The sequence below is a fragment of the Diorhabda sublineata genome, chromosome 3 (assembly GCF_026230105.1).
Source record: "Diorhabda sublineata isolate icDioSubl1.1 chromosome 3, icDioSubl1.1, whole genome shotgun sequence".
NCBI classification, from domain to species: domain Eukaryota; kingdom Metazoa; phylum Arthropoda; class Insecta; order Coleoptera; family Chrysomelidae; genus Diorhabda; species Diorhabda sublineata.
In genome coordinates, this window is record NC_079476.1 from 38,431,514 (window position 1) to 38,446,970 (window position 15,457).

Consider the following 15,457-nt stretch of genomic DNA (forward strand, 5'->3'; position numbering starts at 1 on the left):
TATCACCCTATACAGGACTTGTTACTTAGTAACCCACATTCTGTAATGTATAAATATTTAATTAGTATTAGTCCTCCACCCTGTAAGTGCTGTGCTATGTATATGTACCCCAAGCGCGTATCTCATTCATACTTTTGCATAGAAAGTAGTCATTTCGTATGTACGAAGGAGTTGGCATTACACCGTCGTCTCGTTGGTCAGACAAGAATAGAAGTATTGAGTTAGCATGCAAACGTTGTCCCATGTTCCAGAGAATTTGAGCGGGGAAAAGGGAGTCTTTTGTAGTTACCATATATCCAGTATTCTCAAGTCTGCCGAAGGGAAGACTTGCAGTGTCTCTAAAATCCCTCAAAAAAACAAAAAAAATATATATATATATACATATAGTGTCGAATATAATTAACAGCAATTCGGTTTCGATTTAAGACAGGCGCGTTGATTCGATCTAAACGTGAACACGAAGTCTGTTTCAGTGAATTTAACCAGGAATCTATGTTAATATTAGTGAGTTCGAATTGTTTTCATTCGAAACGCCTTCAAAAGTTGTTTTTATTGGAATTTAGATCAACTCGGAAATGTCACATGATAAAAGTGGATGCAAATAGAGGGGGAAATCACGTGTTTGACACATTCTAACCTCAATGTAGCAACTAGTTTTTATATGGTATGTTGTTGGTTTATTTTCTTTCAATTAGGATTATAGTTGAAGTAATAACAATAATTTCTTTGTTTTATACTACTCATTACTTTTATTTTATTGAAACAAATTCAATATTAATTGGAAATGAAAATATTGATGGGCTCGTAATTCGAAATTACGTTTTTACTGTTGTGTTATCACGTTTATATCTATGAACTGTTGAAGTGTTGGCATTTTAATGGTGTTAAGTGTCAACAAATTCCTTCCAAACATTCTGTAACTCTATTATATAGAAAAAAGTTTCACGCACGCTAATTTAATATAAGTGAAAAGATGTTTTTTTTATAAAACTGACGTTTTCAATTCAACCTAACCTGATTGTAAATTGAATTTTATAACAAATCGTGCGTATAAATAGTTTTATACTACCGTTAAAAATAATCATTTTATAAAAAATAAAAATCATTAATTGGAAAACATTTAACAGGGTTGATACAACGATGTCTTCTTGCAGGCCAATAGAATGTTGAGTGCTCCAAGGCTCAGTAGAAAGCCCTATTTTGTTTTATATGTTTATAAACAACATACTAGTTTCTTTTGGAGCAACCCTGATCTCACGGTACTTAATAGGACCATATCTAGTGACCTAATTACCCTTAAATCATGGTAGGATTTTAAGTTTCTCTGACTCAACGAATCTGTACAATTCTTAAGGGTTGTTATGGACAATTCCTTGAAATGGGAGTTACCAATTGCCGCCTTATCTAAAAAATTGTTTTGCGCTTACATCAGTTTCCGAATAACTGAACTTATCCACCTCCTCAATAATTTATTAGCTTTATAATCTACTATCAAACTACAAAAGATAGATACTAGATTAGATACTAGACTAATCAGCAGGGACTTCTTTAAAAGATTAAAAAATTAATCATCTTTGAAACCGTTTGTCTAATTTGTAAACATACATTTGTACCTACTGCACGTTCAGAATTAGTTAAGGGCTCAATATTTCACAATGCAAAAAAATGCACAATCACTTGCCAATTGAAATCAAATCGACATAATCTTTACCCGCATTCCGCAATAATTTGAGGTCATATTTGCTGGAAAGTGCCTTCTACTCTCTAAACGACTTCTAATAATAATATTTAATTTAATTAAAAATACGGATTGAAAACAGGAAGAATGCAGTCAGCAATTGTATTCTAATTTCCAATGGAGGCGACCGTTGAGGACTTCTGTGTCGTTTAATCATCGTCATATCTGTTCCTGAATTACTAAGACACTGATGATCTTCGAAAACAGTAACCAGTGAAGAGCTTCAGATCGGATCATTTCACCAAACATGTTTATACCAACTAGTTAGTGCATTTATTGTTAACTTCGTCGCTGAGAAGTGCTAGGTGGACGTATAGGGAGCCAGGTGCGACAACAATTTTGGAATGATTCAGGCAGTTGGGTCAAAAAGCTTCGCGCACTTCATCTGCGACACCAGCGAGACAATTGTAGACGCCAAATTACGTCAGTTGACGAATTTTCCCCCGGTACACAACCAGCTGATATATTTCTTTACTTCAAGTACTATGTCGACTATTACTTGACAATATTTCAACCTGGAGGAAATAAGTTAACTGAAGTTATTGGCACGTTGAATAAGACACTTAAATTACGGTTTTAATGAATATTCTAATTGATTTCAATTTATAAACGGAGAGATAAAACTAAAAAAAAATCATCATCCTCACATATCAAGTTTTTTGATGTATAATGCACCGCCTTCCAGATAGCTGACGTTTTTTTCTATGCTGCTTGAATCATTCCACAAATTATCAGTCGAGATAGAGACCGATCTCGATCTGCTACTGGCTCCTGGACTAGTGATGCATCATGATTGGTGATGTAATTTGAGGGATGAAAAATCTACGCTGAACGTTGGTTTTCCTATCCGAAATATGTATTAACAATTCTACTTTTTCATCAAACAAATTTGGCTTGTTTTGAACACCGCGCGCTTTAGATGACGTCAATTGACACATCCGGTATTTGATTACTTCAAGTTTGACAGTTACTTTATAGGTTATAACATCGATAAAAGTCACGGAAAAAGTTCTATAGGTAATGTATTGTCATATATGTAACACTCATATATGGATATTTCCTAGGTGTTCCGACTAAGTGAAACAAATACTGCATCGTTATTTCTCTCCTCCGAACGCTTCGGTCAGTTCTGCGCATCTTTTGCGTGCATGAAGCATGCGCAGTATAGATAAAGTGTCTCGAACGAGGGAAAAACGTATAACCCATACTATAGTGTTCAGAGAGATGAGAAACAAGAATGAAATGTTTGTATTGTTGCAAATTTTGAAAAGAATATATTAATGTTTTCACTCCTTTGTCCTAAACCAATATAAAATATCGATTAGATACAAAATATGCAGTCAACTTGTCAGAAGAATAACCAGAATCTAAAAACGCTGAGGAACACAAAAATAAACAGGATTTTTGTCCATCATGGACGACCAATGATGAGGTGTTTATTCAATATCAATTTCGCTAGCTTATTGGGGACATAATGATTAGGTACCAGCGAAATGGCCGAGGATAGGGAATAATGCAGCCGCCAAGAAGTTTCGTGTGTGATATTTTGGATAAGGGTAGAACAATAACTGGAGATTACAACTCGAAATTACTGACCACAGTAAGGGAAAAAATTAAAGAAAAAAGACGTCGAAAGCTATTCAAAGGTGTTTTGTCTTTGCAAGACAACAACCCTGTACACAAATCTCATGTTGACGTGATTTAGGGTTTGAATTACTAGATTGCCCCCCTTATCACCAGATTTGGGTACGTCCGACTATCATCTCATTTCTCAACTGAAAAAAAGTTCAAAAGGTCGTAAATTTTCTTCCAACGACGAGGTAATAAAAGAGGTGGAGGTTTGCAGAGCAAGAAGAAACATTTTTTTTGAAAGTTCTAGAGAAGTTGCAGGTTCGCTGTAATAAATGTATCCAATTAAGAGGAGAATATGTTGAGTAATAAAATATTTTGACATTGAAATTTTGTTTGGTTCTATAATCCATATAGTCCATAATTCCAATGGACTGAAATTTTTCCAAGTTTTTAATTTTTAAAAGCAATATTTCTAATTCAACTTTTAAATAAAATTTCTTATGAAACATTTCAATTAGTATTGAAATAACTTGCTATTTAGTCTTCTTAATTATCATATTCAGACGCTTCCAAAGTCGAAACAGACACGCTCGATCGCCTCAATTGGTTGATATATTAAAACCATTTTATATACTATGAAAAAAATTAAATATAAACGAGAAATGTTCGTAACATGGAAGTAAATGAGAACTACTATTTATTATAATAATTATCGATCATTATACTTGGATTCGTGTAGTTACTCAGTGATGATAAAGTTAATCACAATCATTAATCTCGAAGAGACATTTTCTCGTTAGGAAAACATTGGAAATAACCACGGCGAATATTAACTATTAGGAATCAGTTATTCGCATTATTTTAAATTGTACATATCACCGTGTGAAACGTACCTCAAGTATCCTAACAACATAATAATTACAATCAAATTAATGATTAACATATTAATATAAAATAGAATGTGGTATGGTATGAAACAAAACTTCGAAAATTGATTTGCAAATTTTACTACACATTCGAATGTTTCTAAAAGATTTTTAATCTTCCTAGTATGCTCTAAAGGCAATATTATAGATGAATAAATCGATAAGTTTTCCTTTCCGAACGAAATTCCTCTTATGATTATATAGATCAACAAAATAATTGTTGAAAGGATCAAAAATCAAAAATCTTGTGATTATTATTACCGAAGCTTGAAAAGCCATAATCAGATAGTACAAAAAACTTGATAAATCGATTATTAACATACTTTTGTCAGTTTCATCTGTAATTAATTTGTAATTAACTTTTCAACGACTACCGACTACAATAACGAATTAACAGTAGATGAAAAAGCTTTCCAAGTATTCCATTAATTACCTGATCCCTCTAAACACTTTCTCCGTAGAATTGCGCAAATTTGCACCAAATTAATAGACAAGTTCTGGGCAGGTAACTTTTCTCACACTATTTGCCTGCCTTCTTTAATGAAAATCTTACACACTTGAAGATGATCTTAATATATTGATTCTACTATTGCCGGTCCAACACCAAGAGTTGCCTCAAGCTTTTGTACTTCCTTCGATCATACATCTCACCCTTTCAATGTTTCTATAAAGTTAGGGATGATGGTACTTAGAAATGCAGTGCTACTATTTCTAATATCTCTAGTTTCGTGACATCTTATAACTTATAGAGTGGCTCTAGTATGCTATTTGATTCTCCATTTTTGTAACCAGAAATCGGCTGAGGCAAAATTTCGTGTTAGCTTCCAATGGAATAGAATATGTTGAAACTATAATGTGAAGATACAAGACCAGTGGAATGTCCTGGTGAGACAATATTAGGAAATATATGATACCGTTCTCAATGCTTTACAGGAAAGGATGGATCATTGGTAGTAGTAGTAATTGGATTAGTGGATTCTATCAAAGTTTATTAAAACCTTTAAAACATCTGGTTACTAATGAAGGTTTTATGACATTAGAAACGATGCGGTACATCTAGACATGATTTTATAGAGCTACAATTTGGTTTCCATTGTTACTTTGGTGAAAATGCGTTCTCTTTACATTTTTAAAGCACAGCAGATTGGTGAACCTTGTCTAATTGTTACTCTTCCCTGCAGTAATTTTAATAACTTTGTATTAGTTACTACCGATGTTTGTATTTACGGCTATGATGTTGACTATTTTCTTACTTTCAAATGAATCTGTCCGTGTAGCTAATAAAATTTTTCGGTAATATTAAATCTGTACGCCGATTTCTTATATCACCCGGTATACAAAAACCTGCATCAAGTCATGTTTAAATAAAAGTAATGAAAAATTTGTAGAAACGGCAGTCCGAAGACCGCCCCAAGGTGTCCAACTATAGACTAGTTAACCCGTAGTGGTGGTGGTAAATCTGTTTAGAATTCAGTGGACGTCTTCACCTTGTATTGATCCCCCCCTACTCCCATGATGATTCTCACTGCTGGTGGCTCACTAACAGATAAAAATATCTGTATATCGACAAAATTTGAACGCGTCCCTATTCCTTGTATGTTTCCAGAAAAGTAACCTCTTAAATCTGCGATAATAAATCAATATATTCATTATTTAGTTATTTTTGATATATTTATGATGTGTAATGGTTCTTAAATTCGGTCAAAGTACTAATTTTTTAGTATTGTTATTGTAATCTATTTATAAAAACAATAAGCAAATCTGAGGTACAAATGACATGTTTGGTTCGTTAGCAACGAACAATAAATTATTAGAAGTGTAAATGTAAAATCCACCGGAATTGTGAAAATCGAAAAATTGGAATATCGAGCCATCATCAAGTACCTGTATTTAAAAAGGTTAAAAGGTAAGCAGATTTACGAAGATATGCTTAATACCCTTGGTGATCAATGTCCTTCGTATGCGACCGTGAATATTGGACTACAAGCTTCAAAAGAGGTAAATGTTCCGTTGAAGATGATGACCGATCGGGAAGGCCAGTTTCTGTGTCAGTCTCCGAAAATATCGATGCAGTTCATGACATGATTTTATCAGACCGTCGAATTGGGCTAAAACGGATATCTGAAGCACTCAATATTTCATACGAACGCATTCATCATATAGTTCACGTCAATTTGGACATGAGAAAAATTGCTGCAAAATAAATCCCCAAATGTTTGAATATTGAACCAAAAGCGTGCAAGGGTAGAAGCGTCGCGTTCGATCTGTGCTCGATTTGAAAATGATCTAAGCTTCTTAAACCGAATTGTTACTATGGATGAGACTTGGGTACATTTCTACGATCCAGAAACAAAGCAACAATCGATGGAATGGCGACACTCTGGTTCTCCAAGATCTAAGAAGTTTCGTGACCAAAAATCAGCTGGAAAAGTTCTTGCTTCAGTTTGTTGGGATTGTCATGGAGTAATTATGATTGATTTTTTGGATAAGGCTAGAACAATAACTGGAGATTACTATTCGACATTACTGACCACTCTACGGGAAAAAATTAAAGAGAAAAGCCGCGGAAAGCTATCCAAAGGTGTTTTGTTTCTGCAGGACAACGCCCCTGCACACAAATCTCATGTTGCCTTGCAAAAAACTCGTGATTTAGGGTTTGAATTACTAGAACACCCTCCTTATCCACCAGATTTGACTTTACCCAACTATCACCTCTTTATATCGTATATATATCGTATATATATCGTATATTTACAAGACCTTTTATGATATATGAGTCAGGCAATGCTTTCGAAAAATCGGCAGTTATTTCTGCGAGAAATCTCGTAGGTCCTTATTTGTTTGATGGTCCAGTTATCTGGATGCTCGAAGACTTAGGTGCGGAAATGATGAGGATTCGTTGAGTGGTCCCATGATCATGTTACCTGGCACCCTGTACTTTCTTCCTATCCCTTTATCAAGGATCGCCTTTATGCAAAAGGACCACGCACACTTTCCGACCTCCAAACTGCAATTTAACAAGAATTTGACCTCTTCGCTTGAGATACCTTGCCGGACCAGCTTCTCCGTTGATAAACGTTAAATAAATGCATTGGTCAAGATGGGTATCAATTTGAACATATCTTCGAATCCCTTTCGTAATTTCCTTTAAGACAATTTGTAATATCAGTAGTCAGTTGAGTTCCGGTTAAGCAACCAATAAAAAGCTACAATTTTTTGGTAGGACTGAAGATAGTTTCACAGTGTCTTCCACTTCACGAAGCTTGTATGTGGACGTTGACCATTAGTCTACCATTCATCGAGTACATTATGTTTCAGGGTTGATTTGATATCGGAACTGGTAACAGCTTCCTTCACTACCAGGACTACTAAGATTATAAAAGACGGAAAAAAGGTTGTTAGTTGGTTCAAAAGTGAATAATAAAATCTGGAATATAAGTTGTTACCAAAGAATCCAAGCAGAGAGTTACGCAAAGGACGTTTTTCGTCTAATATGGTTTTTTTGTTGATAGGTATTTTAGTATACAGGGCAAATCGAAATATTGGAACAATACAAATAATATAATTACTTTTTTTTTCTTATTTTATATCGTCACAACATTTGTTCCTCCTTCATCTGAATTAATAGACGCCAGATGTTGTCGAAGATTACAAATTTGGCGCCCAACGTGGTGCCACGATCGTCGAGTTTAATTAGAGATTAATTACAAAAAAAAATAGTGTATTTTCTGTTGCATAAATGACGATATTTGAATAGTCATATTGTTCTACATATTAAAAGCTTCTAGTTATGGAAAGAGAAAATGTAATGAACCCGCAACAACATACAGAAATTTTAGAAGACGTCCATATTTTATACAGCATCAATTTAAAAAAAAAAAACTATGAGTGTTATTATCATTTTGAAAGTAATATCCACTATGCTGGATATTTGTTATTCGTATTCCTCTAATGTTTCTATCACTATCATCCCATACCTGTACTTTTGATAATGGCGTTTACAATCATTTGATAATCATTATCTTACGATACCGAATAGGAATGAGGAACATCTAAAATCAGATTATTGGGTGCGGCAATCCACAATGAAAGATAACTCGGGATGAGGCTCGGCTAAGACATTTTCAGACAGTAAATGATAGACCCCTTCAGAGGGTCTTAGAGAGTTTCAAATGCCTTTTAATCTCTCGGGTTTACGTTCACAATTACTGGGAATATTGTACCCTTTACTTGGAGAACTGAGTTGTCTTTATTAGGAAAACGGACTTTCCTCTAGTAATGTCAGCCACATCGCAAGGGTAATAACGAACTCTAACAGAGTTCAAATTGGCCTAATCTATAATTTGCGTGATAGAGTGTGATATAAATACAGAGAAAGTTTCATGGACCTTACGATGAAGGCAGTACGTCGTTAATTAAATAGATTCATTAGTCTGTTATTTTTTTAAGCAGAAATAAATCGCGTAAAAAAATTCTTATCTCCTCTTAGATTCCCTTAAATAATTTGTAAACTAATCTCTGTAACTTTGCAATGTTTGGATCAGTTGTCATCTCCAAAAGTTCTAAGAGAGTTCCAATGATTGGATTTAGGGAAAAATCAGCGACTTCCTAGCGAGGTAACCGCTTTATGGTCTCTACAAGTTTGAGAAAACGATTGAGGTGACTGTGATTGTTCTACGCCTTCATTTTGGTGCTTACGTTAATCAAAAACTCGCAGAAAACATGAACAACGATTTGTATGAATTTGTACTGAAACATGAATGGCTATTGGTGGAAATTTATGCCATGATGTCAGAAATCCCTAGAAAAAACTGGAACTTCTGGAAAATTTGTAAATAAAAAATTAATTAGGTCGTTAAAAACAGAATTAAAGCTGAACGTAGTGGCAATAAAAGGTATTGAATCGGTTGTGTGAGAATTTGACGGTCATCGGTGGGTTAAGTCTTGATATCGACGTTTCAACGACATGAAAGGTTAGCGTCTTCAGAAGCTGGCGCTAGCAATTGGACCGATCGCAGCTTCTGCAGAATCCGACCTCTCGTACAGAATTTCTTTTAAATAATTTGTACCATTTCATTGAAATTTCACACTCTAATTATACGGAAAACTTGAGATTCTATATTACATTAATAAACATGAGTAATTAGAGTGTAAAATTTTAATAATTGTACATAATGGTTGGAAAAAATTTCGGATGCGAGTTTTTTTCGTTTTTATTGCGTTTTCTGAGAAAATTTACAGCGGTGATGATAATATGTTTTCACACCATCAGAAAGTAGATATCTCAACAAACAAAAAACTTACAACTTTTCAAAAAAAGTTGATATTTTGACGGGAAATTAAAAATTATCGATATCAAAATAAAGTGGGAAAATAGATATTTAGAATCAAATTAATTATAGTTTGTTTGCGATATAAAAAGGTAAGTCTCGGACAAATTTCGTGAGGAAAAACTGTAAAAGATGAAACACTAAAAACCTGGTTATTCCAATTACTCACATAAATTTTGAGGTTATGTCAAAAAGTGTTAAGCAAAAAGTTGTTCGTCTTCATTTTTAACCCTCCGAAGCTGAATCTATGGGGGAAGAAATTATGTCACTCAACATAGGTTCCCATAAGAAAGTGATTACGCCACGCATCCCACAGTCGATTTCCCTGAAGCAGCCTTTTCAGAAACTGCAAGATCGTTGGTGTTTTCATGAGCAATAATATAAAAGGCAGTCTTAAACTCGCTTTCAGTTCAGTAACATTTATTTTTATTGTAATTGTTTCCATATTTTCTGTTAAATATAATAATTAATATTAAGTTATTTCATACTTTTGCAGTTCCCTCGTTTTTGGCTTCTAGAAAATCAAAAAATTATCGGAATTCGATGATTTTTTTTAAATCGTTTAAAAGATGTGGGAATAAAAAAATGAAAATTTATATTGACAGGGTTAGGTTAGGTTGAGTTAGGTTAGGTTAAGTTAGGTTAGGTTAAGTTGGGTTAGGTTAAGTTAGGTTAGGTTAAGTTAGGTTAAGGGGGGGTGTATTAAAAATTCCCAATTGTCTTCAACAGTCAATCTTAGTAAGATCATTTTTTTAAGGGTGAAAATTTTGAATTTTTCAGAGTTAACTTTTAATATTGTACATTTGATTACAATAAGTGATTTTAAGGATGTTTTTGTTCAATGATTACCTAATAAAAAAAGTACAAACGATTATATGTAAGGAAAGGTCAATTTTAAGAGAAATTGTTTTATTTTTAATAGTAAAAACATGATAAATCAACAGTTTTGTATAAATTTTTTTCAATTTGTTCGTTTTTTTGTGTAGATTATGGAAAAAAAATATAACAACTTCATTTGATTATTTGCAAAAAATATATAACAATTATACGTGAATTAGTGAATTTTCATGAACATTTAAAGCCCTTAAATCAATAGAAATTTTATCTTTTTTTTATTCTCATGATTTTTATTCATAAATCCGCCGTAAAAACGAAGATTAAAAAAAATTCATCGAAATCGGATGATTTTTCGGTTTTCTAGAGCCAAAAACCGTATAAATGTATATAAAGTATAAAATTACCAAATATTTTTAAAAAGGTACTTGGAGCTATCAAATTTATTATACGTGTTCGAAGAATTTCAGCCCCTGAAAACAGGGGTTCATATTGATCACTGTTAAAGTTACTAGCTAGGATATCCTTCAGTTCTTAGATTAGATATTTCTTTGCCATGATATAATTCATAAAACCACCCCAACGTGCATTAAAAATTTTTCAAGTGCGAATTCTTTTTGCAAGTATAGTACTCATCATCGAGAATATTCGTCTTGAGCGGTGGAAGGGTTAAACTACTATTTATATTCCCTTTGAAATCGATGTGTAGTTATTTTACAATTCCTAATTACATTTTTTTAGACATTTTGTTAATCAAACTAATTAATTTCAGTATAGCAGTCACCCGATTCGATTGAAACAATACGGTAAATAACGAATCGAAAAAGTTAAAGTACGAACATTATTATCGTATTTTGAAATTAAAGGACACGTTGTAGCATATAAAAGGCAGTTTAAAGCAAATTCCAGAATCGAATAACATTACAATCAATTGTCTTTTAAAATTTACGACCAAACCGAAAGAAAGCTCGCTAAGAATGTTATATAATCTACCTTCATCATGTTTAGACTGCGAAAAAAGTAAAAAGAATGCGAACGAGTCACAACGACAAAAAATAATTAAAAGACTTCCATTCATTAAAAACATGAACACGATTTTGAAAACGTATCCGGAGATCGTAATGGTCTTTATCTTCGATATTTTATTCATTCATTTTCTCGCAATCGAGTTTTTTTAAGTGCTCTTCTTAATACTGACATGACGACTGCTATTGTAGATGTTTAATTTTTATTCCAACGTTTACGGTATGGAAAAAATTTTCGGATTATAGAAATTTCACTTCACTTCGACCATCTACCACTGTGAACTATACAAAGACGTAATACATTATAATAAATTCCAATGTTTTAATAAAGAATTATCGGAATCATGTTGATTTCATTGAAGCCAATTTTATTTGTTTTCACTTTTGATAAAGTCGACTTATGGAACATCGTCGCTTTCGACACATCGCTGTTATTTCTTACCTGAAATTTTGTCTTTTTTGTCTTCGGATACCGTATAAAGTAAATCCCACTTCAGTGATGCTAGTACCTTCCTTTATCAAAAGACGGCACTACTAATCGCGCTTTGTGCGCGTGCGTACCTGTCATATGTGTCACAAATAAAGACGATTTCATTTAAATCGCTGTTATAATAATTTCCTAATGTATTCTCATTCAAACGGTCCATAAATTCCGACTCCTAATGGTAAGCAAAAGAATATCAGTGAACAGTACACTAAAATGAAAAGATACAGAACAAAAATAAGGCCAGCAGTAACCTAGAAGTAGCTGGCCTGACCTAGAGATGATCATTTGGACATTAGAAACCTGTGCGTCGTAAAGATATTTTCATCGAGTGTTTGGGACAAATTAAAGCCGAATTTTTGCACCGTTTCATAACTATGGATGAAACATGGGCCCATCACTTTATATCTGATACAAAAGGACAATCAAAACAATGGACTGAAAAGAGAAAACCAGCTCCGAAGATGGCAAAAGCCGTTCCATCTGCGGGCAAGGTCAGGGCGTCGGTTTTTTAGGGATAATTTTGATTGACTATCTTGGAAAAGGTAAAACTATCATTGACGAATATTATGCGAACTTTTTACAACGTTTGAGCGAGTAAATAAAGAAGTGTTGTGTCGACTAAAATGAAAAATCAGGCCAGCAGTAACCTAGAAGTACCTGGCCTGACCTAGAGATGATCATTTGGACATTAGAAACCTGTGCGTCGTAAAGATATTTCCATCGAGTGTTTGGGACAAATTAAAGCCGAATTTTTGCACCGTTTCATAACTATGGATGAAACATGGGCCCATCACTTTATATCTGATACAAAAGGACAATCAAAACAATGGACTGAAAAGAGAAAACCAGCTCCGAAGATGGCAAAAGCCGTTCCATCTGCGGGCAAGGTCAGGGCGTCGGTTTTTTAGGGATAATTTTGATTGACTATCTTGGAAAAGGTAAAACTATCATTGACGAATATTATGCGAACTTTTTACAACGTTTGAGCGAGTAAATAAAGAAGTGTTGTGTCGACTAAAATGAAAAATCAGGCCAGCAGTAACCTAGAAGTACCTGGCCTGACCTAGAGATGATCATTTGGACATTAGAAACCTGTGCGTCGTAAAGATATTTCTATCGAGTGTTTGGAACAAAAATAAAGCCGAATTTTTGCACCGTTTCATAGCTATGAATGAAACATGGGCCCATCACTTTATATCTGATACAAAAGGACAATCAAAACAATGGACTGAAAAGAGAAAACCAGCTCCGAAGATGGCAAAAGCCGTTCCATCTGCGGGCAAGGTCAGGGCGTCGGTTTTTTAGGGATAATTTTGATTGACTATCTTGGAAAAGGTAAAACTATCATTGACGAATATTATGCGAACTTTTTACAACGTTTGAGCGAGTAAATCAAGAAAAAACGACCACATTCAGCTAAGAAGAAAGTGTTGTTCCATCTAGACCATGCACCAGCTCACAAATCCGTTATTGTAATGAAATTAATGAATTAGAGTTTAAATTGCTGCCTCATTCACCAGCTTTATCCCTCATGGATCATATTCTGTTCATAGATTTGAAAAAATGTCTCGGTGGTTGAAGATTTTCCAACAATGGAGAGGCTATGTCGACATGGCTGTTTTGATGAGCTTGACGATTCTTATAATAAAAAGGGTATCGAACTTATTGACATCGCTGGAAAATTGTATGGAACTGAGAAGAGATAACGTAAAAAAATGAATATAGTTTTGTGTTTTCTTTGTTGGACCAGGTAGCTCTGGGAGAATCCTCGTTAAATCCTCGTGAACGGCGAAATTTTAATTAAAAATACTATGACCAGATTTATAAAATCGCAACTAATGAAAATAATAGTAGAGTTAGAGAAATAACAGAATGGAAGCCTATAGGAAATCGGTCCAAAGGAAGGCCAAAAAGCCAACGGAAGAAGTGCTTAATCGAAAGCTCATTTATTAAAAGATTTGAATCAAAATGTATGTAGATTTCACAATACAGCCTTATTTAAAAAATTAATTATCATCATCGTAATTAAGCTGTCTGGTCCACTTCAATGTATAAGCCTTCAGATTCAGAAGAGATTTCGAAAATGCAATGCGAGAATTATTTGAATTATAGTCCAAATACCTCAAAATATTAATATAAAGGCTTTCTTTTTGTATGATTATTTAATAAACATGTGAAAAGAAAGTGGGAACTGACATTATTTTTGAGATAACTTCTATAATTTTCCTACAACCTCTTTCTTCTAATTTTATTATTTCAACGTTTTTACTAGGAATTGTATATGAATAATATCAATATTTTTCAAATTTCTATATTCAAATTAAGGTACATATCGCATTACATCCCTTCTATTTCATATAAAATGAAAGAGGTGTGCTTTATCTGCTTATAATGCCCACATCTGACTATCAACTAATAGATTAAAATTTGTCAAAACGTATAATTGGAGGATGACGGTTTGTTTTATCTTGATCGCGTCCTTTTTTTTCCACACCGTGAAGTTATCGACAAGGGGGTGAGAATACGTCATCGACGGGCCGCAGGCGAAGCCTTTGCATCCCCACAATGGGGAATTATAAATTGGTAGGGGATTTTTGACTTCAGCCACTACATTGTGGCTGACAGCTGCCACGACGATGATAAAACCTTAACGAAGTTGAATTTTTTAAATTGAACGAGACATAAATAAACTTTATTACTACGTTTCTCGGTTTTTCTTTCGAAAATTAAGGGTGGAAAACATATCGAGAAAACAAATATGTGATTCCTGATATATTATTTCTACGTGAACAATGTAGTGAGGAACGTTGGTAAATTATATACGAGGTATGTGAGTTTCCAATCAATAGTGGAAGTAACGGAAACGAATAACTACTTACATATTTGAACTTTGACAACAGTTAATACAAGACATATCTATTTTAAGATAGAAGATCAAGTTAGTTTTGAGATCACAATACTCCAAATATCGGAGAAATACGATATTGATCCGTGAAGTACCTGGTTCAACAAAGAAATCGTCAATTTCCTCAACATAACCATCAACTGCTGACATCACCTTTGACCATTGATCAATTTTCTCAAATCTGTGAACAGGAAATGCGAGAGGGCTAGATCTGGCGAATAGGGTGCATGAGGTAGCAAATCAAACTTGAATTCATTAATTTTGGTCATTGCAATAACTGATGTGTAAGCTAGTGCATTGTATTGGTGAAACAACACCTTCTTCTTACCCAAATGTGGCCATTTTTGCTTGATTTCGTGGCTCAAACATTGCAATAAATTCGCATAATACTCAACGTTGGTAGTTTTTATTTTATCAAGTTATTCAATGGAAATTATCCCAGGTATATCCAAAAAAATCCGACGCCATGATCTTGTCTGCAGATTGAACGGTCTTTGCCATCTTTAGAACCGGTTCTCCCTTTTCAGGATTGTTTTTTTGTTTCAGATGTGAAGTGATAAGCCCACGGTTATGTAACGACGCAATAATTCGGCTTTATTTCTATGACACTCGATAAACATCTTCAAGATGCTGTTTTTCT

The 15,457-nt window shown here is 33.9% G+C and overlaps 1 long non-coding RNA gene across 1 annotated transcript in view; it reads left to right on the plus strand.

The window, feature by feature from the left end:
• The first annotated feature begins 298 nt into the window (after positions 1-298).
• Positions 299-15,457, plus strand: part of LOC130441545 (uncharacterized) — a 113,355-nt gene continuing 98,196 nt past the window's right edge. The window contains exon 1 of the long non-coding RNA XR_008909625.1: positions 299-664. This is a non-coding gene — a long non-coding RNA (uncharacterized LOC130441545). The remainder of the gene's footprint in view (positions 665-15,457) is intronic.